Genomic DNA, 25,814 nt, shown 5'->3' on the forward strand with positions numbered 1-25,814 from the left:
TCATGGGGCTTGAACCCTGGGCCTGGGAGCTATCCCTATGCTTTTCAGCTCAAGGTGAGCGCTCTACCACTTGAGCCAGAGCTCCACTTCCAGTTTTCTAGTGGATTATTGGAGATAAGAGTACCACAGACCTTCCTTCCCAGGCTGGCTTTGAACCATGATCCTCGGATCTCAGCCTCCTGTGTAGCTAGGATTTATAGGCATGAGCCACCAGTGCCTGGCAACACCAATATTTTACTGTAAAAATTCATGGATTCCGCAGAATTCTTCCAAGTGAATTGCCAGCATTGGATGTCAAAATGTATTCAATAGTTTTTGTATACATGTACAATGATTTCTTCAGGGTTTGTGATTTTTTAATCAGAAATAATTTTAACTTACCTGTTGAAATGAGTAGAACAGAAGATAAAATATTTCTGGTGCTTGCATGAAAATGTATATTTTAAAATATTCTATATTCTATGTTTGCATAATGTTCATAATTTATTTTATTTTCTCCTAGATATACTTTGAATTCTACATTATTTTATAATATATAGGTTCGTTAACATGTCCTTTCCGATTGCATTCCATATAGAAACAGTTTTATTCCTTTTTTTCTTGGTCTTAATATTATTTTTCTTTGGGATAAAATGACAATGTTGTCTAATTTGAAAATTTTTGTAAAGTTTATGTTATGTAAACGCCTATCTGAGGTGAAGATTTAATACACTGATGTCAAACTAAATTTAATTATATGAATTGTGTGTATTGTTATACTTGTAATTTTGTAATCAACTTTTTAATAACTGTTTTTCATTTCTTGCTTCTGAAGAATGAAAAATATGGAATACTTCTCAAATTTTCATATTATCCTTGTGCAAGTGCCATGTTAATATCTGTATTGTAATTTGAGTATACATGCTGCTGAAGCATGTAGTATCCTCTAAATTATGTAGTTAATGAAGCAATCTTTATACAGGCTTATACCTATGGGTGCCTACTTGTAACAAGGAAACCTTATTGTTCCTAACAATGCTATCGGTCTTATTTCCCTAAAATTCTGTGAATAGTGGAAAAAATTATATTGATCAGTTGATTACTCACATTTGCAAATTTTTTTTGTGAATGACTATCTTAAGTCTTTTGATTTGGAATTTGATCGTATTCTCAATTATTTATAGATAAGTCCAAAAGTGATGGCTTTTTCAAGTATTTATTTATCCAACTGAATTAGCTTTGTGGACCTAATGGATTCAAAGTAAGCGTTGCTTGAGAGATACTTCTAAACTTCTTCAGCTGACATTTTCCCAAATGAAGTGTTACTGGCACAAATGTCTACCTGAGCCTTTACACTTTTTCCATGTGGGAACAGACCAACCAGAACATCTTACCCTGACAGCATAGATTGTCTTACTGGAACAAAACTAATCTTGGTTACAAGGGATCATGGAGAGATGAACAGTTCAAACAGAACTGTTCAGACTAGAAGGCATTTTATCAAAATATAATTGTTTATTATACCTTCCATTTCAAAAGTAGCTAAAGCCAAGAAGGTGAAAAAATTGTTGGTATGCATGATTACTTAATGTCCTGGCCTGTCTACCATCCAACCAGGCAGGAACATACACTACTGCCTTTTTATCACCAAATATTTTCAGAAGTCCATATATTTCTCCTCATTATTAGGCATTAAATTGATAATGTTTTAATCACAGTGTTTTCTATTGCCTCCATACTGTTAATCTACAAATGGTAAAGTTTTAGGTCTAACTCTATCAAACACTGAGGTAGAGATAATGGAATAATACTTTAAAACAAAGTTGCCTTTGATACAGTATCTACAACAGAACAATGCAAAACATGTGTCTTTTAATTATATTATATATAGTTATATATTTTATATTTATATGTGCTTATTTTATATTTCACACAGTGAAACTTACTGGAATTAGTTGATAATTGGACAAATAAATTGATACTTATTTATTCCAATAAATAGATTTGGAATATAAATAATTAGGTTTAAAATATATATTAGACTATAAAAAGTATCAATTCAATGTTTTTAGTATAAACTTGTGATACATTGTAACTCTTCTTGGTCTTCTGAATCCACATGGTAAAAAAGTGTTTTCCTCTAATCTATAATGGATTTTACTCTGCTGCTCTGTTTACTGTTTTAACTCTCTTGTCCCAGGATGTTTTTCTCCATATTTCTGAAGCATTCCTACTGATTATGCCCAAATTTTGCTAAGATGTCTAAAAAATATTATTCTTCTGCAATAACCATGGGTCCTAGGATCCCAGGTCCCAGTTGCCTGCATCATCAGATAATAGGGGCAAGTCTTCCCACCAAGGCCCATGCAACATGTCAACACAAATAATTGAATACCCATCTCAATTTCTCATTTCCTACATTTCAGGGCCCCAATTCCTTGAGATGCAGGAATTAGCAGTAAGCAATTGTGAAATGCAAGGCAATTTAAAATGAAGGATGAGATCACAAAATTTGAGAGAAAGTACTGTAATTCAAACATTCAACTTACAGATGACCAGCCCATATGAGTGAACAAGTTCACAAAGTGTCATAAGATTATTTTTAATACCTCACCCCTATGATTAATGAAAGATTTTATTCCAACATAAATTGGCCAAAAAATAGTTCCTGGAAGGATAGATCCATAATTGATCTACCAAAGCCCAGAAAACTTGACTTAGAGGTCAAATGTAATTCAGAAAAACATTTGAAGCACTAAGAAGTGCTTCAAAACACTGGGACTTCAGTACAACATGGTTCTATGGTATAAAAATGTCACTCTCAAACCAATGATAATCTACATTGAATCTCCTAAAAGTGTATTCCTTTTCAAATAATCTTTTCAAAATCACATTCGCCAAAATAACATTTGACAAGTTGATGATACTTAGTGACATTACAAGTTTTTCAAGTGTAGGGAACAAGTTAAAATAGAGTTGAATTATTTACACAACACTAATGCAAAACACGTTCAACCTTTCATTAAAGTGTAGAAATAGTACCACCCACAATTTGTGTTTTTCAGTAAGGGCCTTCCAGAAATGTGGTAAATAGATCAGCCTCCTAAATTTCAAACCCAAACATTAGCTAATAAATTACATCATTTAATGTTACATTTTAAAAAGTCAAAAATAGTTGCCTTATCATATGTTATTTTATGTTTTCCCTCTGCCTAACATAGTAAGAAATATGACTTTAAGTCTTGAATATCGGTACTCTTCTGAGATATGACAAACATAATATCTGTCTTCTATTTCTATCATATTCCTCTCTAGGAATAAATTATATTTTCTTCTTTTTCCAAAACTTTTACGTAGTAGAAAATATTATTCCATGTAACATAAAAGAATCTCACCATTGTACAAAGCCATTTATAAAAATTCGTAGTTAAGAATACATTCTAAGCCATTTTTAACTTTCTTTTCAACTAAAGATTAATCTTCTAAATGAATGAGAATAAAATCATGTTTAGGTGCTTCACGTCTCCAGTCTTGCAAATTGTTGCTGCAGATGAATCAATTATGGAAATATAGGCTGACATCAGTTCAAGAATATGCAGGATTGAAAGTCCATGGAATGTATATAAACCTTTCAAAATATTAATACACAGTTTAACAGAATGACAATCAGGAAGTTGAAACCAGAGAGGAATTATAGTAAAGACATAGAATGAATGAATAATGAACAAGTGGCAAGTACAGTTAGAATACTCAATGTGCACATATGATAAAGGAAGTGGTAAATTAGAAATAAATCTTGGAGAACGGGTTGGTGAGGAATGATGGAAAGAGTGACTCTAATCTAGGAGCATTAGACAATTAGATGGATATATTTAATTGTAACACAATTGCACAACCTTTTAAAATTCAGTTAAAAAACACAACAAGAAACAAAAGCACACAAAAATTACAACCTAACAACAATCTCTAGAGAGTATGAATATGACATCTCAAAATTTTAATCAGTTAAAGTAGGGCAGTATTGGGAAAAGCAAACAAAGCTGTTCAAAATGGGAAGTTTGGGAGAGGGGAGAAATTTGAACAGAATTAAATAGATTATCTAAGGTTATAAATCACCTACATCTGCTGCAAATAGTATCTTTCTTCTAAGAGTTTTCTGTCTAAACTGGATAATCCAATCCTGAGACTCACTTGGTAGCTTGTGAGGATAGAATAGAAGAAACAAGATCAAGAACCCATTACTCCACTGGAGAGAAAACAATCCTCTATATTTTCTCTAATCTCTCTTCACTACTCTTTCTTCATATTTTAAGTCAATTGATTTTGAATTATATTTTTCCTTCTTTCTTCTGGCAAAGTAATTGGTCGTCAAAGTAATTCATTAAATATTATTTGCCCTTTGCTTCTTTCATGCTGTTTAATTGGCCAAGTGAGTCCATTAAACTTCCCTCTAGCATTTGGTTGCCATGAAACAACATATATGTTAATGAGGAGAAATCTAATGTAAAACAATGTCTCCAGAAAACTGTCCAAGAAGCTGTGATCACAAATATTTGGCTATATTTTTTCTTTTACCTTGAAAGACTTCTTGTGTCTAAAGTCAAAATTAAGTACTCCATCACATGTTGGTTCAATCAGAATTGTCTAACCTCAAAGATATATTTTGCTAACAAGATGTTTAGAGGAAACCAAAAAATACTGCACTTTTATCTTCTCTCTTAAGATTCTCCTGAGATACCATATCAGGAACAGTGAAGTTATTCCATGCAAAATTATTTCTATAGATTATTTTTTTCTTGGTCTTGCATTTCTTCACCAAGATGTATGGAGGAGAATACAGTTAAATCACCCATACCTTGGAAGACAGTGTCTGTTACAAAAGGACAATGCTTCTATGTCCTACTTCTATGTCCTCCTCTTAGCTCTTGCCGGATTTCCAATTAATCACAGCTTCTTGGCTTCAGGTCTAGTGAACCTGAAGGACTATATGGGCTCCACCACTGCTACATCTTCATTATTTCTCTTTTAAAACTCTTTAAGTTGCCTCATTTGGATGTGGAATTTATTTTCATGTCTTCATTCAATCAGTTCTGCATTGTAGTGAGCTAAATGGGCTCTGTAAAATCACTTTAGGGAGTAAAAATACTAACACAATTTATATAAAAAAGTTTTGACCTCCCTTCACTGCTGAAGACAATACACTTAGGTAAGGCTTCTAAGAAAACTTTTTTAATTAACATTTTCATTTGCTCAATTCTTTTCTGAACTTTTTAGCATATGTAATAACAGAAGTCTTCACTATCTGATATTAATAAGGATATTATTTTTTGTGAGTCACTTAGAAATGTGAAATCATTGGTTTGAAGTATACACTCAGATTTTTTTCTGTGTTTCACTGCTTTACGTCCAAAGACATTGTGGAAAGTGTTACAAACAGAAATGTGTAATCCTAACACCTTCTTCCATTGTGAAGGGCACTTTCTCCTTAAATATTTTGACTCAAATTATCTTTTTCAGAGAATAACTGCTTGGAAATTAAAGGTAAATTCACAAATTTTGAAGCCTCATTTTTTTAAGAACTTTGAATTTAAATTGCAATACAACCTTGTTTCAAACAGTGAGAATATAGTTCCTGGGTAAAGACAATTCCAAGGGAACCTACAGGACTTACAGCAAGGTTTCTGAGGTCAGATTGTTTAGTGTGAAAAAGAGCCATCTTCATCCACATTTCTCCCTCTCTACTAAGTTTCCTTGGATTTCTTTGCATGAAAGCCTATTCTTCCAGGCAATTTTAAATTTTCTTAATAGGCTAAGTTGTTAAAATTTTGAACAATTAAAATTTACCTGTCATAACTTTAAAACTCTTGAAAATCCTTTATCAGAACCACGAATTCATCAATCTTAATTCCACCCTTACCATCAAAAAGTTAACATGCTGTTTCATGATATAGTATCCATGCAGCTATTATTTTCCAGTGGCTTTGTTATGTGTATATATAACCATATTAGCTGATGCTAAGCAAAATGAATTCAAATATATGGAACCAGATTTTTTTCATTTGTGGTTGTTGTTTTTGATGAACTATGTGATTTCTGATTTCTTTGGGTTTTTCCCCTATGGTTTATCCCTGCTGTATTTCATTTTGTATTGTGTATATATTTACCTTAATTAGCAAAGGGAAGAGGAAAAGCATAATGGTGAGACAAAGGACAAAAGGAAAGTATTGCAATAGCAATACTCACAAGACAATATGTTGGAAACGTACATTAAAAGTTGTGAGGGGTGAAGGGGTGAAGTAAAACTGTGAGAAAAATGAGGCAGTGTTAGCAAGTTTGAAAAGTTATGATTTAATTCCTTACAATTACTGTAACACCACTGTACATCACTTTGATAATAAAATTGAAAAAAATAAGCTGCGTAAAATATACTTTCACTGTATTGGCACAGTAAATAATATTCTTTATGTAGTAATATTTTAAAAATCAATACTATTTAGCATCTAATTTGAATTAATTACCCCTTCTTAATCAGCGGGTCATCAACTTGAATGTTATCCAACTAGAAAATATTTTCACAATATAATTGCCAAATTTTTCAAAAAAGAATAAATTTAGTACTTTCTCATTCTAAAACAGAAAACAGTTTAATGCTATGGAAACCCATAACTTTTAAAAGTAAGTAAGTTGTTAAGAGGACAGAATATATGTGTTCTTCAAAATTTGTATGACTAATAACTACTCATTTTTAAATTCGCAACATTCCTGAGAGATTCAAAACAGTACCTGTTTGCATGTTATGTAATTCTGCAATAGATGCATTTTCTAATGGGGTGTTACAGATTGAGAAGTCAACAGAAAAATAGCCACATTCTGGTAGAGGATAATTCTATGAAGCATGTGTAATAATTAATTCAAGAGTAAACAATTGTTTATCAGAGTAAGATATTATTTCTATGACCATCAATCCCAAGATTTAAGCCATAAAGTGATCCTAGCCCAACAGTTCCCAACTTGTAAGTGGCAACTTTAAATTCCTTAATTCACATCATGAATACCTTATCTCTATTTTGAAAAATTACTACACCTCTGCTAATGTGAGGCCCTCCTTGTTCTGAAAAGAACACCACAATAAAATGAACTGCATCATTTTTCCTCCACTGGTATTCTTGAGATCAGAACACATGCAAATATTATTTATATTTATACTTTTTTAACTATCATAGGTATTCAGGATGCAAAGATAGAAAAATTATGGTTCAAAGCCCACCCAGGCAGGAAGGTTTCTTAGAATCTTATCTCCAAAAAACTTCTCCACAAAAGCCAGACTCAAGTGGCACTGAGGTTGAAGTGGTAGGGCACGAGCCTTGAGTATAAACAGGCTCAGAGACACTGCCCAGGCCAAGAGTTCAAGCTCTAGGACGAACCAATAAAACAAAAACAAAACTGAAAACAAACCCCAAACCTAGCATTTTTCTTCATGTATACAGAGGCACGTAAATAAGGAAATGGCTTCCTGTATTACATATAGGTAGAAGAAAGTAGATGTCACACAATTACTCTGTTCATACCATATTAAAGCAAACCCTTAAAATATTGGTTTTTCTAAATTTATAAATTCATGTCATCCATTTGTTGGCAACTCTGCTGGATTATTCACATTAACATGGTATACATGAACTGGGTGAATTATCTATTAACTATGTTCTAATTATAACTCTCTTGAAAGAATATCTAGGCAAATAGAATGCCAGAATCATTTGTGAATTTTTCACTTAATCCTTCTACTTAAAAAGAATTTTGTAGTATCCTATAGAATATGAAATTACAAACAAAACCAAAAAATATATTTTAAATGTAAATTCTAATTTAACAAGGTCTACAAAGTCCTACATTAGGCAAACATTACTATTTCTCCAGACTTAAGCTTTTGTAATCCTTCAACATTTATTTGGAATCCAACAGAATGAGGCTTTCTTACTTTTGCAAATTTTTGGATGGGAATCATGAGCTATTTTGCATCTAGGAATGTTCTGTAATGATGAGAGCATTTAAAACACAAGTGAGGATGTATATGAGTTGCATTCATTAGGAACCTTGACTTCTCAAAACATAATGACACAATTAGCCCAAGCTTCCAACTGTATATTCCTTTCTTGTTGTTTGGTTTGTTTTACTGAGACAAAATTATTCACGTGGTCCAGGGAAGGTATCCTTATGTAATTCCACTCTCTAATCTCCTGTCTGAGTGCAAGAATTCCAGACTTGTAGCACATTGCCCTGCCATAGTTTGTTTATATAATCTATAACAGTCTAGCAATTCTGAACTTCTCCTCTGATCTTATCCATTAGACTGACTGCTCAGACTGTTTATGTACTATTTTCAAAGATGTTTTAACATTTGACACAGGATATGAACATTTTCAGATGCATCTGCAGGGTTCCCTGATTCATTCCTCCATGGATCCTATCCCATTAATAATGATTTTTTGACTCTCTTACAATCTCTGGTCCGTACCAATGTAATATTCTCAACTTCTGGGGGAAAGTTCAGGTGAGGGCTTGCTAATAATAAAAATTATCACTTGATTCTAATCTTATTCAAGACCTGTTTTCTATTGTTTTCTATGTTTTCTATGTATTCTGAGCGTTGTTTCATTTGTGTATTTTTGTGTGCACCTATAAGTGCCTCTGTGTGTATGTGTATGTTTGTACGTATGTATGCAAAAACCTAAAGCTGTTATTCAGCAATCTTGCTCGTGAGTGGTATTCCAGCTTTTGCCTGGTTAATTATAGGTAGTGTCGCAAAGCCTATACTGTCCAAGCTGGATGCAAATTGAACTTCCCAGACTCCTTTACATTCTTAGGTTTTATTTTTCCAGGAGTATCAACTTTTAAACTTCAAACACTTTTGTGAGTGTAAAGTCTAACCTGTAGCCCAGATTTTTAACTTGAGAATTCATGTAAAGATAGATGAACATTATACATTACATATCCTGAGTGTACACTGTTAGAAATGTGATCATAAACTCAGTTGTTTTGAGATCTGAGGACTGGGTTTAAAGCCAGCATGGGTAGGAAAGTCCTGGAGACTCATTTCTCCAATAATTACCAGAAAACTGGAAGTGATACTGTGGCTCAAGTGGAAGAGCACTAGCCTTGAGCTGCATTTCGGAGGGAAAGCAACCTGTCCCATATTTCAAGTGCCACGAATAAAAAAAAAAAGAATATAAGAAAAGAAAAAAAAGAAATGTGATCATAGCCACCAGTTTCATTGCTAGTATAATTCCTGTTCTCCTAAGATGGACTCTTTTTTTCCAGTTAAATCTATTCTCCCATATCTGACTTGCGTTGGAAACCGAATCATTCTTCCATTTTCATTTTTGCACATTTAGGTGAATAGCAAGCGTGATTTAGAAAAGGAGTGGCCTCATGCTTCATGTTCCACTTAGCAATAATGCTTTCTCTATATCACTTCCACAAATCTACATACTGGACTTGGCTTTATTGTTTCAATGTTATCGTTGTCTTATTTGTAGAGTCTTCTATATTGTAGTGAACACTAATACATAAACACATAACTTCTTTTTCTCCTATAATTGCTATTGTTTCTCTTACTGTTAACTCATGTACACTTGGGAAATTAATGCACAGCATATAGACTCAAAAAAAAATGATCTGAGAACATTCTTCCCATTTAAAATTCACCTTAATTTACAGAGCACATAAGAAGTTTGAACAAAATGTTCTCATGGATAAAATATATATAAGCAATTTAAATTTCATTTCTCTTCACTAAGTTGGCTCTGAAACACGTGTTACCTCATGTCCAAAAGTGTCCTTGTGCTATTTCAATGAAACAAGAAAACATTCATATTTTTCCTGGAGCAGCACCATAGTTTGTTACTGGAAGAAAATGGAAGTAACTTTTAATGGATGTGGAAACTGATCCCAGGAGAGAAATTGAACATAGAGAAATGACAAAGTTGAAGTTATCTATTGCTTTCCTTTTTACTGTACAAGAAAAGAATCCAAGGCTGGAAGGAAACTATGTCTCTGGCTTTTTTGAGTGTGTCCTTTACTCATGTAAAACTTGTCTGTAAACTTCCGGTTGAGAGTATTATAAAAGGAAACAATACACCATTTAAAGGCCAGCATAGAACAAAAGAAAGTAACTTTGTTTTAAAAGTGTTCTATTGCAAAGAAGCAAAGATATGGAGGTTTTAAAGTGTCTTATGTTTCATTCCTGAGATGATTCTCTTGTTGCAGGAATCAGTTATCAATTCCTTTATTCTGGTCCTGTGTTTTCCATAACAATAAGGATTCCAGAAAAGCAGGATCCAGTGAGTATGATCAGCAAAAGCAGCCTCTTCTCAGATCACCATTATTTTAAGGAGAGTCCCAAAGAAACACCCAGGGTTTGTTTTGTTTGCTTGTTTGTTTAGTTTGTGCTTGTTCTGGGGCTTGAACTTAGAGACTAGCCCCTGTCCCTGTCTTTCTTTCCCACCTGGCCCAAAGCTATTACTCTACTGCTTGAGCCAAAACTCCACTTCTGGCTTTTTTGGTATTTAATTACAGATAAGAGTTTGACAGACTCTCTTGCCTGGGTTGGCTTTGAACTAAGACAGTAAGAAAGCTAAGTGAAATCAACTGTATGGACTTCTCTTTTGAACCAAGAAATATGAGATGAAGTTTATTATATAGCTAATATCTGACCATTTTTAAAGAAGAGAAACGTTTAGCAAAGAAGCCATAACAAAAAACTCAGCCAAAGTAGGTGCACTACTAAATCATTTGGGAAGATTACTATTGACTTCACATTCCTTTGGGGGAAACTTAAAGCCATATTTGCACTTTTTTGTTGGTTGTGGGGATTGAACATTGATCCTGGGCACTGTCTCTCAGCTCTTCAGCTCAACTGAGCACTCTACCACTTTAGCTATAACACAATTTCCGGGTTTTGGGGGTTAATTGAAGATAAGTGTTTCATGGACTTTCCTGAACAGGCTGGCTTTGAACCAAAATCCTCTGGTCTCAACCTCCTGAGTAGCTAGGATTAGAGGCATGAGCCACTAGCACCCGGCTCATATTTGCATTTATGTACACTTAATGTCACTATGTAGACAAAGAATGGAAATCTGAACCAAATGATGTGACATTGCAGCTTTTCAGAATAATTGAGGTAGCAATAAATATGTCCTCCTTTCCCATTTTGTTACATTAATGACTCATGAGCTATGGGACTCTTATATTAGCATCCCCTTTCATCTTTGTAGGTGTATTTAGTATCAGAAAATGTTCATAGAGAAATATAGAAAGACAGATTTTTAGAAAGCAAAGGAGATCAGGTATGAAAGAACAGCATAGAAGGAGATACATTTATCACACAGAGATTAAGAACTAACCTAGGATATTTTGAATGCTCAAGGCAATGAGGAATAAACCTAGTTGATAACTAGTTTTTCAATAACCAAATAGTTCCCTAGAACGCTTTCTGCTATACCTTAGTTACTATTATTTTTTCTTTCCATCTGGAATTATTCCTTATCTTCCTTCACAACTGTTAATTAGCCTCTGCCTTTTTGGTGCGATGACTTGCCAAAAGAGTTTCCAAATCTCACTTAGACTACCCTTCTCATTGTGATTAGCAGTGACCACACTCAAAAGCCTGGAATCTTTGAATTTCCAGAAATAATCACCTAATATCTAAGCACATTCCTGGCATTAATTGATATGACCTAATGAACAAAATATTTTTTCAACACAGAATCCTAACACAGGTAAAGTACATTAATTAGGGACTATTGTCAGGTATCAGTATGGAAGGAGCAATTATACATTCCAAGTATGGGTTCCTTATTTTTCATTTACTAATTAAATGTTCATTGTTGTTGTTGTTGCTGTTGTTGTTTTGGCAGTCCTGGAGCTGACACTCAGCGCTTGGGAATTATTCCTCAGCTTTTCTTTTTTATCTCAAGGCTAACCCTCCACCATTTGAGGCACAGGACCACTTCCAGTGTTTCCTTTGCTATTGATGAGGAATTGAATCCAGGGTTTCATGCATGCGAGGCAATCACCATACCATGAAGCCACATTCCCAGAACCCTAAATGACTTTCTTAAGATGCATTACCTTTCATTCTGTAACTATGTATCATAATTTTAACCAGAAAATTTTTTCTAGAAAAGAGCATTGACCACAGTACGGAGTCCAGGAAGGCTAGATGGACAATGGATAACTGTCACCTTGTAGACAGGGCACAGAGGGACTTACCTCATGGAGCTGGTACAACAGACTGAGTGAGACAGCTCCTGACCCACAGCCTACCTCCAGAATGAGAGGGCCACCTTGGTTCCAACCACATGGGGATGCTGGGTCACCTCCTCCAGCACGCATTGAATCAGTTCCTGAGAGTGAAAGAGAAAGAAAGAAGGTCAGAATTACACTTAAGCCAGGTGCTGGTGGCTCAGGCCTAAAAGCTGAAGTACAATTGAGGCTGAGATATGAAGATCGTGGTTTATAGCCAGCCCAGGAAGGAACACCTGTGAGACATTTATCTCCAAAGAACCACCAGAAAATTGGAAGAGGTGCCGTGACTCACGTGGTAGAGTGCTAGCTTTGAGCTGAGGAGCTCAGGGAGCTGCCCGGGCCCAAAGTTCAAGCCCCATGACTGAAAAGAAGTGGACTTCCCACCACAAGAAGTGGACTGAATAGCACTCATTGTCCTAGGAAGGATGGCAGAGAAGTCAGGCCGAGCTTCCTGTCAGCTGGAAGTTATTAGTAGGTCACCCGGCTTCTCTGTGCATCAGTTTCCCCAGCTTCATAACTGAACAAAGTGAAGGATCCCGTTACTCATGGGGATAGGGTAATAAAGAAAGAGAGCCATGTTTTGTTTCACAATCCCTTACCTGTTGCACCATTAATAACACACATCATCGGATATCTTTCCAGGTATCTTCCTAACATATGCTCACAGAATTGCCAAGAAGAGTATCAGATGGTCCCTCCCTCTGTGCCTGTCCCTGTTCCAGAGATCCCTCTGTATTAATCCCTTGTTTCCTCACAACTGTCACATGAGGAGATTGAAGTCGAATGGTCGAGGTCCAACCCAGAGCTTCACCTCTGGTCAAGAATCGGCTGCCATGGACTGAGTTTGGGACAATCCATCTAAACCAATGACTGTGCGTGGCGCTATATGTCTACCATCCCAACTACAGAAGACCGGGCCTAGTGGTTCGTGCCTGTCACAGATAGGAGGACCATGATCCGGCCCAGCTTGAGCATATATTAATTCTCCATCTCAGAAATGCCCAAGACAGAAAAGCTTGACTCGCATGGTAGAAGACCTGACTGGCAAGCCTAAGGCCTTGAGCTCAAACCCTAATATACCATAAAGAACCAGAGTCCCAGTGCCAGATGCTCATGCCTATAATCCTAGGTACTCAGGAGGCTGAGATCTGAAGATCATAGCTCAAGATATAAAATAGGGCTGGCCTTGCCCATCAGACATCATGATGAGAAGACCCAGAGTCTGACCTATGCTGTTGCGCTCCATACTAGCATAGCTCATATCCTCACTAAGTGTTGGCCTTGCTCTCTGTCCCCCTAGGAAGCTATCCCCTGCAGGCCGCACTCCCAGGTCCTCCCAAGCTCGCACTGCCACCAACCAGGCCCAAAGGAGTACACAGCTCCATTGCACACAGATCCCTTGTTCTTGTAATTTAAGTGTGCTGTGTCCCCTTCACGCCTCTCACCATTCCAGGCCCCCAGACCTCAGCTGTGAAGCCCATACATGCCCCAAAGATAGCAGGTAGAAGTTACCAAAACATTCAGCCTCCTTTTTACAACCCACTTCTACACACACACACATACACACACCCGCGCACACACACACACACACACACACACACACACATCCAGACCGGTGACAGAAGTCTCATCCATGCAGCACCTGCAATTTGCCAACTCATTACTCACCTGAGCACAGTCAGGCTTTACAAGGAAAAAGATGATCTCTCTCTCTCTCTGTCCCTCTCTCTGTCTCTCTGTGTCTCTTTGTCTTCAGGTGAAAGATTGACCGAGCACAGAAGACAAGGGCTCACACAGCAAGGGTGTCTATCTTCTGTATCCAACATCTCCCATCTCCAGAAAAAAAAGGAATAGACCCCAGAAGGCAGGTGTAGACATGCTGCTCCCCACCTCTGATTAAAGCCACTGGGTTCCCACCAGGGAGAGGAAGGGCACTGATGTGAGGCTGTGTGGTTCCCACTGCTCCAGGCCAGAGGATCTGTGGCACTCACTCTTCACCCAACCCTGCATCTCCCCATTTCCTGGGACACTAGCCGCTGGGAATGGTGGTGGGATACTCGGGTCAACATCTACCCCCACACCTGGGGCACATTTGTGTCAGTGTGTGGGCCAGACTGTGGGGCACAGGGGAGGCATGGTTCCAGGTCGGAGGTGAGGGGGATATGGAGTAGCAGGGTGCGGGGCTCACATGTGTTGCTGGCAGTAGTTGTTGGCAACTGCCCAAGGTGGGGCAAGCAGCAATGGCAGAGGCATGACAGACACTCAGGCCCTGAGCAGAGAACAGGGCAGCCAGGACCAGGTCAGAGCCACAAGCTAGCTCGTGGCACACCATTACACCATTGCCTGAGGAATCCATGGGTCTGAACCCATAAGCACCAGGTTTGAAATGCTGCTCCATGGGGAAGGGGGGAGGGGCAGGTGCTCAGGCAGGCACATGGTGGGCCTGAGGAAGGCCTCTCCTCCTAGGTCTGGAGTCTCTTGCTCACCACTCAGCCATCTCTACCTTCCTCAACTGCTGGTAGTGTTGTCAACAAACAGGGGGAATCACAGTGCTACTGGGCAGCATGGAATGTGGGCATGGCCACCATTCATGTATCCCATTGGTCAGAAAGAACAATGAAACAATGGGGGTGTGGCTGGAATCCTGTGATGCAGGCAGAATGGGCGGAGTTAATATGACAGCACCCCCTTTCCCCAGAACTCTGTCCAAGCCAGTTGGGGACAAGAGAGTGACCTGCTTTAGCAGGATGGCTGCACAGATTATTGTGTATGTCTGTTTGTTCCCAGACCTTGAACTAAGGATCTGGGCACAATCTGTGAGTTGCTTTTGATCAAGGCTAGCTCTCCACCACTAGAGTCACACGGCTTTACTTCTGGCTTTCTTGGCACAAGTTGGACAGGAGTCTCAAGTACTTTCCTGCCTGGGGTGACTTTGACCATGATCCTCCTTTCACAGCCTTGTAAGTTTTAAAGAGGACTGCTGAGAGCCACTGATGCCTGGTTAATCATTGGTTTTGCTGATGTTCTTGGACAGACCCGTGAGTTACATATCCTCAGATTTAAGTGGTAGGAGCTGGAGCCCACAGTTTGAATCCTGGTCTGCCACCAACAAATGGCAGGAGATCCTATGAAACTCATTTCTATTCATATGATTACCAAAGGAATATGATGTTTGTCATGATTAAATGGGCACTACTTGAATGATTCAATGATAAAATTATACACAATTACATTATAGGACACTGGTTGATATTAATTAATACTTTATGAGGCATTTAAACAATCACATTCATTAAATGGAGGCCAAATGAAATACGTACGAATTGGGCATCACATATCATGGAGGTGCCATGTTTTTTCTGCCTGGACTGGGATTTGAACTCATGGTCTAGGTAACCCTGCTGTTTCACTATCTGGGAAGGGGAAGCTTGCCTCCTTGAATTCAAGAAATTCAAGTCCAATATTGGCCATTTTCTACCAGTGATCTATACAATTGGCATACCCAAAATGCCCCTTTTCTGAGAAACCCCAGGATTTAATTTGTTTGCTTGAAATTATTCTCTTTACTCATCAGCCCACATGGAGGGGTTCCACCCCAAAAGATGATCTTGGACATCTCCCAGTTGCTCCAGGGTTGTGGTGCAAGCACTTCTGCTTCAACAACCCCTTATGAATCGGAGTGGCCATCCTCACAAAGGAAAATGAAAGTAAAACAGACAAATGATAGGACAAGACAAATTAACAAAGACAGCTCTGTTTTACCTTTGGAGTCTGAGATCTGGGGGGGGTTTTGGGGGGATCATGGACGAGCCCCAACTAATATGTTATACCCAGGTTGCAGGATCCCCACCACGAAGAACATCCACAGTCAGACTTTACAGCTGTTTTAATGTTTTATTTAAACGGACTATTGCTTGGGACTCATCCTATACTCTCACACAGCTGAGCCTTGGAGGAGAACCCCAAGCTAAAGAATTGCAGGGTTTATAAAGGCACACAACCAACCAGGTGTTTGGATTACCAGCACGTGTTGCTCTGCTAGAAACAAGCAACAAGTGATCACTGCCTCAAAACTTTAACCCTTCACATGAAGATGCTCCTAGTGGGTTCTAGACACTTAATGTTGGAGACACAAAACACTCATAATTATTAGATCATTTTATAGGCAAAAGGAGCAATGCAGACTGTATGAGGATCACTCCAGCTTTCGGCCCTCATATACTGAGACAGTAAATTCACAGCAGCTCAATGCTAAGTGACAGAACTGGCATGTACTGTGGATATTTTCTCCCAAATCTGGTGACACTCATTTCTCACTTTTGGCCACAAACCTGTGACCAGAGGGGAAGATGAGGAGAGAAAATCCTTCTAAGGGAAAGCAGCTATAAAGAACATTTGGTAGTTTACTTATAAATTAAAACCTTGGGAATGACCCTGTTAAGAAGTCAGATTGTCCAGATTAAGAAATGAAGAAGAGAAGAAATAAGGTGCCAGTGGCTGCTGTCTGCAATCCCAGGTCCTCAGGAGGCTGAGATTTAGAGAAACTTAGTTTGAATGCAGCCAGTGTAGGAAAGTCCATGAGACAGTTATTTCTAAGAGATCACAGAAATACCCAGAAGTGGGGCTGGACTCAAGCTTAATGCAATACCCTTGAGCAAAAGGAGCTCAGGGACCATGCACAGGCTCATTTTTCCACCCCAGGACCTGCCCCCTGAAAAAGAGCCTATACTTCCATGTCTTTGTCTATGTATTGTATGTATTGTTATAGGTGAAATTCCCGAGTAGCTATGATGAATAGCACCAACCTAATAAATTTGTATTCAGTACAATGAGTTCATAACAGAGAGACTTCTTTCAAGATAGTGCATGTTCCGGGGGTCCCCTCACTGTTCACAGTGTAACCTGAGGGTTTCTCTGCATCACAGTCCTGCTGGAGGAAAACTTTCTCATTGCCTGAACAGGCACACAAAAGCCCTCACTCCTGTACAGTTCGGTAACAACTCCATCTGTGCCAGTTAGTGAGGATGAGTGAAGGTCAGGAGAATAAGACCTCTTTGTACCCTTACCGATCTCTATCCCCAGTGCTCTGTTTTAATAGAAGACCTTCATTTGTGCCACCTCCAATGGTAGGCCAAGTTCTGTGTGCTTATCCTCCCTTTGTGAGACTATATTCTGGTGTTCATTTACAGTGTTCAATATAATTCAGGAGTCCTTCAGGCAGACAACTAGGGCACTGAACATAATGAAACGATACATTGCAGGCAATGTTGGGCCTATGATGCCTCTCCTATGTTTGCGGAGGCTTGGGAAATCCAAGCACATGTTGGATATCACAAAGCTCCCTGACATCTATGATTGGTGAAGCTCATCAGGTTTTGAAACCTTTGACTTCTCCCAGTTTGGCTCTGGGTGCCTAGGTTTTGGGTTTGAACACAGGGCCTGGGTGCTGACCATGAGCTCAGTTGCAGAATCCCAGTGCTTTATCATTTTGTGTAACAACATTTCTTCTGGTCTGTGAGTGTATGTGTGTGTGAGTGTGTATGTATGCACACCACGGTGTGTGTGTGCACAGGTGTGTGTGCATGCACACATATACATGAGTCCTGAAGCTTGACCTTAGAACATGAGTACTGTACTTATTTTCTCTTGTAGAATGATATCCCTCTCCCACTTGAGCCACAGAGCCACTTCAAGCTTTGTCCTAGTGACGTGGTCCTGAGAAATGAAGCCCATGATTTCATATATGCAAATTATTCTACCACTAAGGCACATTCCCAGCCCTCTACTTCAGCTATGTTAGTTTATTTCTGCCTTTTGTTCTTGTTGTTGTTGTCGATTGAAGGAGTTGAAGTCTTGGCATGGGTGCTGTCCCTGACCTCTTCAAGTCCATTCTGGTGCTCTACCACTTGAGCCACAGAGCTACTTCCGGTTTTCTGGTGGTTCATTGGAGCTAAGTTTCTCAAGGACTTTACTGCCTAGGCAAGCTTTGAACCATGCTCTTCAGATTTCATCCTCCTGAGTAGGTAGGATATCCTACATGAGCTCAAGCACCCAGCTTTCCCTTCAGGTTGTTAGTAGTGAATTAGAGATAATAGTCTCATGGTACCTTTTGTGTCTGGGATAGTTTGGAACCCAGATCTTTAAAACTCAGCTTCCCGAGAAGGCAGGATGACAGACTTCAGCTACTGCCCCCTTGGCAATGGCCTCTGCTGCAAGGGGGTCCATGGCTCCACGTGGTGGAGTGCTAGCCATGAGTCCAAGAGGTAAGAGTCAGTGCCTCAGTCCTGAGTTCAAGGTCATGACCAAGAAAAAATAAACCAAACCATTGTCTGCTGTAGACAACTCATGAGTCTTCAGTAATACATAATTTTGTTCCTGACATGGGGACCTATCTGAGCCTCAATATTCATGTCTGTATAATCATCAAAGTTGTGGAGCTCTTACATAGACAACATGTAAGAATGCACTCTGTTATGGACATAGCACATGGCAGTCTTTGCACCACTCAGCACACAACATCCTGTGAAATGTTCAGCACCCAGCTCCCAATGCAGGACTTAGTACACTGCATCCTGTGAAAGACCCAGCACATAGCACCATGTGCCGGCTTCAGAACGGAGCACCCTATGGAGGACTCAGCACATAGCTCCATTCCACAAGCTGTCACTAGAATTAGGGTGCTTTCATCAGTATCACCATTCTTGGAGGAAAAATTTACAAACCATACAAGCTCACATCTAAAGGTTTAGTCGGGTGTTTTTCTTGGGAGGGGTTGTTAGCCATGGGGCTTGAACTCAAACCTCTACCACTTGGAGCAACATTTTGAGATGTCTCTTAGACTTCCTGCCAGGACTGTGTTTTAAAGCCCCTGAGCAGCTAGGATGACGGGCATAAGCCAGGATGACATGGGTAACCCGTGGAGCTGGGTTGCAGCGATTTACCTGTGGCTAAGTCAGGTTAGGTGGCAGCTGTCAGCACCAGATTACTAGCATGCTCTTTAATGAGGTTTTTGAAGTTCTTTTCTTCTATAATTACAGTTAGAGGCTCCTACCTTTTTTTGGCATCAGATCTGGGGCTTGATTAAGAGCTTAGACACTGTCGCTAAACGCTTGTGCTCAAGGCTAGCACTCAATTGATTGAAAGATAGCAGAACTTCTGAGTTTTCTGTTTTGTGGCACTGAGGAATCGAACCCGTGGCTCCATGCTTACTATGAGAGCACTCAACCACCGAGCCTCAGGAGTGAACAAGGTATAAATAGATAGCGATTGCTGTATATAAATATTTTGTACACAAAAAGAGATTTCTGCATATCATTAAATTATAGATAATATTGCTACCAATTCTTAGGTATTAAATTATGTCTCCATTTAATGATGTCTCCCAGTTAACAACTAATAAAGCATTTATTAATAATTACTCAATATCTTATAATTGTTTATCATATATATACATATATCTATACATATAATTAGATATTTCATAGAATGAGACCAATGTCTATATATTATTAAATTATGCATCATGTGCTACTCCAAATTATTAGTTATTTAATTATGTCTCCATGTAATTTTTATTCTGTTAATGCTTAATAAAATATTAATTAAACTTAGTGCACAAACTATACTTATTGCATCTAATTTTATCCTAGAATGATTCACTACTGATTCAATCTGTTTATCATTTACTGTAGTGGCAATTCTTCTGCCTATGATGTTTTTAACCTTTATTACATCCTATTACATAGCATATAGATTTGCATCCAAATTATACATCCTACCTGACACTGAGCACTTTCACAGAAAAGGAAAACATGTGTCATGATTGGCTTCTCACTCCAAGATTACATTTTTGGGAGTTATGGGATCTAAACTCAGGGCAAAGAATGCTCTGTTCATGAATGGGTGACTGCCAGCACAGCAGCCACTAGCCAATTCAGCTGCCAGACAGTGCCCGGGCCCTGAGATTGAGCCTCGTATGTTGACTCCATATTGTGCTTAGTGTAGTTATTCATTTTATTATTTTATTCATTTACCATTTATTTTATTGACTGCTATAACACATGGAATATTTTCTACATTTATTACATAGGATATAGAATTGCCTATGTATGAAACTTCACACCCAGGACTTTCACAGAAAAAAAAAAAAACATTTGTCACCCTGTGTCTTACTGCATGATTCAATTTTTGTCAGTGCTGGCATCTGAACTCACAGCCTACATGGCCCAATTCATGAATGGGTGAGTGTCAGCACGCCAGCCTGGGGCATATGGAGCCGACAAGCAGTTCCCAGCACCTGAGATTGAGCTCCAGGAGTTGACAAAACAAGAACATATGGACATGCAGATGTTAGTACACAAATAAATATAGATCTTTATAGAGTGCCAGAGATGTCTATACATTATTTAGTTATATAGGCTATGTTCCTACCAATTCTTGGATATTTATTATGCCTCCATGTAATTAATATTACTGTTTTCATCCTTAATGAATTATTAATTATATCGACCACTGTCCCGAAACTATAGTGTCCATGTAATTAATAGAATTCTGTTAATGTGTCAAAAATATTCATTAAAATCCACCGGCCTCCTAAAATTACTCTCTAATTTTATGCTAGTATCATTCAGAAACAAGTAATTCAACCTTGACATTCATAACTTTCCATCGTTATTCCTATGAATAGGAACAAGACTCTTAGGATCTCCCTCCATTGGTAAGGGTCAGGACCCGGCTTTGAACACAGGGCCTATGTTATCATTTTGGCCCATGGCTTCTCTGGAAGCCCAACAGCCTTCAGCAATGCCAGGTTACCATCACTTTTCAGCCCTGTCATTTATACCCAGGATGGTCACCTTGAAAAGAAAACAAATGTAAAACTGGCAGCCATCAGCAAGTTACTGTTTTTTTTTTTTTTTTCTGTGTCATTTTATTTATTTATTTTTCCTGTCAGAGTTTGAGGCCCAGGAACCTAAGCTCGGCTGTGGGTCCAGTGGCTGCAACCCAGACTAGAGTGATCAAAGCTGAGGCAGAGTTGCAATGCCCTGAGTTCAAACCCTGTGCTTGACAAAATAAAAATACTTAATACATATATGCATACGTACATATATACATCAAAAATATTTAAACAATTATTAGGCTACTTGGTGTTGTATTCACATAATTTTTTCTGCGGGGTCTGGGATTTGAACTCAGGGTCTGTGTAAATCTGCAGTACTGTGGGGGAAGGGAAAGCTCACAAGGCTGGAAGACAAGAAAGACAGGCCTGTTCCTAGCACTCGCAAAAATAATATTCGTAAATATTTTAAATACATGATTTATACTTACATACACATGTTTACTGCATATTGCAGTTAGTGTATTCATTTTTTATTAATTTATTATATATTTTAGAGAGTATGATTACACGTATAACATTTTTTACATCCTATTACATTGAACATAGATTTGCCTATGTAAATCATTCCTGAGACCCAGGACTTTCACTAATAAAGAAAACAAGTGGGACAATTGCCTACTTCCACCAGGATTATGTTTTTGGCAGTTCTGTGATTTGAACTCTGGGCCTAGAAGGCTCACTTCATGAATGGGTCAGTGTTAGCACACCAGTCTGACGTAAGTGAAGTTGTCGGGCAAATTTGAGGACCTGAGATGAAGCCCTAGGAGTGGCCAATATATAAACAGATAGATATGTAGATTGCAGTATGTGTGCATATTTACATATGTATATGAATCTATAAATAAAGTTATATAGAGAACCAGACATTTATGTCGATGCTAGTTTATAACTCTATATAAAGAATGATGACATATCTTATTTTTATATATTCTATTACCATGAATTATTTGGTCTAAAATTATGCCTCCATTAATTAATCACGGTAGGAGACTTAATAAAGTATTAATTAAATTAATCAATGACCTGTATTTGTTGCGTACAATCTTATACTACAATGACTAGCTAATCAGTAGTTCAATTGGTACATTACAAAGATTCTATTATTGTTCCTATAGATAGGAACGAGTAGGTGGAAGTCCTAGGATCAAACTCAGGGCCTAGGTGTCTTGGTTGGGCTCAGGCTTCCCTGACAGCCAGCCAGCCTTCGGCCATGCAAGGACATGTGCAATTTTCAAGCTGAGTCATTGAGAGCCAGGATGGTCACAGTGCAAAGGAAACAAAGGTAAAACTGTTGTCTAAAACTTCCAGGTTTTTCTTCCTCCATCTTTGTTGGTTTATTATTTTTGCCAGAGCTGGAGTTGAACTCGGGTTGTAGGATCCCTGGATCATCTGTGGGTGTAAACGCTGCACCGCAGCCTAGGGTAATCAAGGCTGAGGCAGAGTTGTGGCGACCTGAGTTCAAGCCCCGTGCCTGCACCCAAAAACAGTTAAGGTCCTGGCTAGCAGTTTGGGCCATTTTATCTGCCACACCTGGAATTTGAACTCAGGGACTGGGTAACACTATTGTGCTTTGGGTGAAGTAAAAGCTAACCTCCTAGAAGAAAAAAATCTTGAGCATTTCCCAGTGTGTGAATTCCAGCCCTATAACTGGCAAAAATAATATTTGCATACAAGTATAATATATGTCATATATATGTATTTGCATAGATATTACATGTTGTGCCTAGGGCACAATATTTCCACAGAAAGGAAATCAAGTCAACATTGGCTTCTTACTCCAACTATTGACTTCGGCACTGCTGGGATTTGAACTCAGGGCCTGGAATGTCTAATTCATCAAGGGGTGAGTTTAAGCACAGCAACCTCAAACAAATTCAATGCCAGGCAGTTCCCAGGACCAGAGTTCTAGCCCGAGGAGTGGCCAATATATAAAGAGATAGATGTGTAAATTGTTGCAAATACGTGTATATAAATGTAGAGAGAGAGAGAAAGAGAGAGAGAGATGTATATGTATATTCTACTGTACATTTAAATATAAATATATTTATAGAATGTTAGATGTCTATATATTATTAAATTACATGTAATATATTACTAATAATTATTAGATATTAAATTATGCCTCCATTTAATGAAGTATCATGGATTAAGGCACAATAAAGTGCTCTTTGTGTAAATGGAGCTCAGGGACAATTTCTAGGCTCATAGTTTAAGCCTCAGGATCTGCACTAAAAAAAAAAAAGAGCCATTAACGGCATGTGTTTGTGTATATATACATGTATTTCTATCAGTGAACATCCATAGTTGTTATCAAGAATAGCACCCAGCTAACAAATTTGCTTTGAATAGAATGATGTCATAGCACAGAGAGTGCTTTCAAGATAGGGCACGTTCCTGGTCAAAAAAAATTTAAGACCGTCCTTGGAATTTGAACCATTTTTCTGACAGGACTGGGATTTCAACTCAGGGTCTGATTAACTCTCTGGCACTGTGGGGGAGGGGAAACCCACCAACATTGAAGACACACACATACACACACACATAACCCATATGCATGCAAAATCAGAGATTTCTACTCTGTCACCTTTGGGTATTCTCTACCTTTTTCCCCACTAAGTCTAGTGGTTGTTGGCCTAGGAGTTTGATGCATCCAACACCACCTGACATCTATAATTTTGGGGAACAGAATGGCTTCCCCGATCAGCCTTTCCCAATCCCAGATCCTTGATTGGATCATGGTCTATCCAGACCCTTTGGGGTTCCTTTTACAGACTTGCCAAGATCCTTTAAAATGGCATCACATTCTGGGCACTGGTGGCCAACGCCTGTCATCTTAGCTACTTAGGAAGGTGAGATCTGGCTTCCAAGCCAGCTTGGGCAGGAAAGTGTGTGAGACTCTTATCCTCGATGCACCATCAGAAAACAAGAAGTGTCCCTGTGGCTCAAGTGGTAGAGTGCAAGCCCTGAGAAAAAGAGGTCAGGGGCAACAGCTCATGGACAACAACAACAAGGAGAGGATTGCATGTTGGCTTTGGGATTGGCATGGGCCAAATATTAGAAATTTCAAGTGCGCCAAGATAAAGCAGTACCTCCTTTAGTCCTGTACCTCCTTTAGTCCCGTCCCACTATCTTGTCCACCTCGTGGCCTTGGCCGTGCTTCAGGTCAGGATGGCTCTGGATTGACAGGATGGCTCCAAGGAGGAAGATCCCAGACCAATTGCCCCGGCTCCTTCCTCCCTGCTCACACTGCTGCTTCTGCTATTTGACATAGACCTTCTTCCTGAAATCCATCCATGAGATCATTGACACCAACACAGTGATGAGTGGTGGGTCCAGCCTAACTCGGGGAAGTCAGAAGTGGAAGTCAGCCTGGGACTAGGAGCTTCTACTCTGGGTGTGGGCTGAGGCCAGGGCTGACCTTTATTTCATTCTGAGCCTTGCATGGTTAGGGAGACAGTGTAGACACGACATTGAGTCAGGTAAGACGGGAATCTGTAGGACCACTTGTGTGTGGGAGGCTGTGGGACTCAGGGGGCCACTGTTCTTGGTACTCCTCTCTCGGACGTCCCTCTCCCTCTCTCATCCCTCAATAGTAAAAGAGAAACTTTAAATAAGGGGGTCGAAGAGGGGGCAGAGGAGTATTTCCATGTGAACCAGACTTGTGCTTCATATTCATCCTAGCCCCTAATTCCTATTTATTTGAGGATTGGCCATATGGGTTTGGGGGCAGGGAATCATCCTAGCTGAGAATGTGGCTCAGTGATAGAGTGGTAGCCTAGCAAGCCTGAAGCCCTGTGTTTGATTCCAAAAATGAAAAAGCTGGAAGGGGAGTTGGGGCTCAACTTGTAGACTGCCAGGCATGATCAATTAGAGATCAAGGAGAGTGGTCAGGCCCTGTGTTCAAACCCCATAACTGAAAGAACAAATCTTTGTGGAGGCTTTATTTTCCCTTTGGAAGCAATTTATTCTTCGTGATAAGCATACCATAGGCCTCTTTCCTGACCACCAATGGGCCATTAGATGTCCCTGGAATTTGGGCCTCCTCCCAGCAGCCTCTGCTCTACTCGGCCCAGAGTTTACGCTTCCTATCATCAGGCAGATGGAGGCCTAGAGAAGCCCACCTGGCCACCTAGTTCTGGTGGCTGCTGAGGATTTTGGGACTCAGTATGTCACATAGGGAGTCATCATCCCCATCAGTCTACAGAAAAAGGGACAGAGCACTGCAAGCCTGAGCGCACCAGCTGTGGGCAGTTCTGGATGTGGGGATCTGCAGCAGGACATGCTCTGTGGGGGAGTCCGGGGAAGGGAACCCTGACCTCTCCTCTTGCAGTTTCCACACTATCCTGAATTTGCAATTCTTCAAAACCTTTCTGCTTCTCCCTCATTTTGACCACCCAGGAGCCTGAGGCCTCTGAATCAACTGCACTTGTGAGGAGCTCAGCCTGTGTCAGCATTTGGAACCCTGTGTAACAGAGACCGCAGCACTTGCAGTTATCTACTCTTCATCTTCTCCTGAGACAGCCGGCACCTGCACTCTGCTTTCTCCTGACACAGCTGATCCAGAATGAACATCTGTCCTTTAAATGCCAGGAGGGATTCCTGGACGGTGCGGATATGTGCTGACAGCTGG

At 39.3% G+C, this 25,814-nt stretch overlaps 1 pseudogene; it reads right to left on the bottom strand.

The window, feature by feature from the left end:
* Nucleotides 1-818: 818 nt before the first annotated feature.
* Nucleotides 819-915, bottom strand: LOC122127745 (annotated as a pseudogene).
* Nucleotides 916-25,814: the final 24,899 nt, after the last annotated feature.

The sequence above is a fragment of the Dipodomys spectabilis genome, unplaced genomic scaffold, assembly GCF_019054845.1.
Source record: "Dipodomys spectabilis isolate Male_0828 unplaced genomic scaffold, ASM1905484v1 ptg000309l, whole genome shotgun sequence".
Classification (NCBI taxonomy): Eukaryota; Metazoa; Chordata; class Mammalia; order Rodentia; family Heteromyidae; genus Dipodomys; species Dipodomys spectabilis.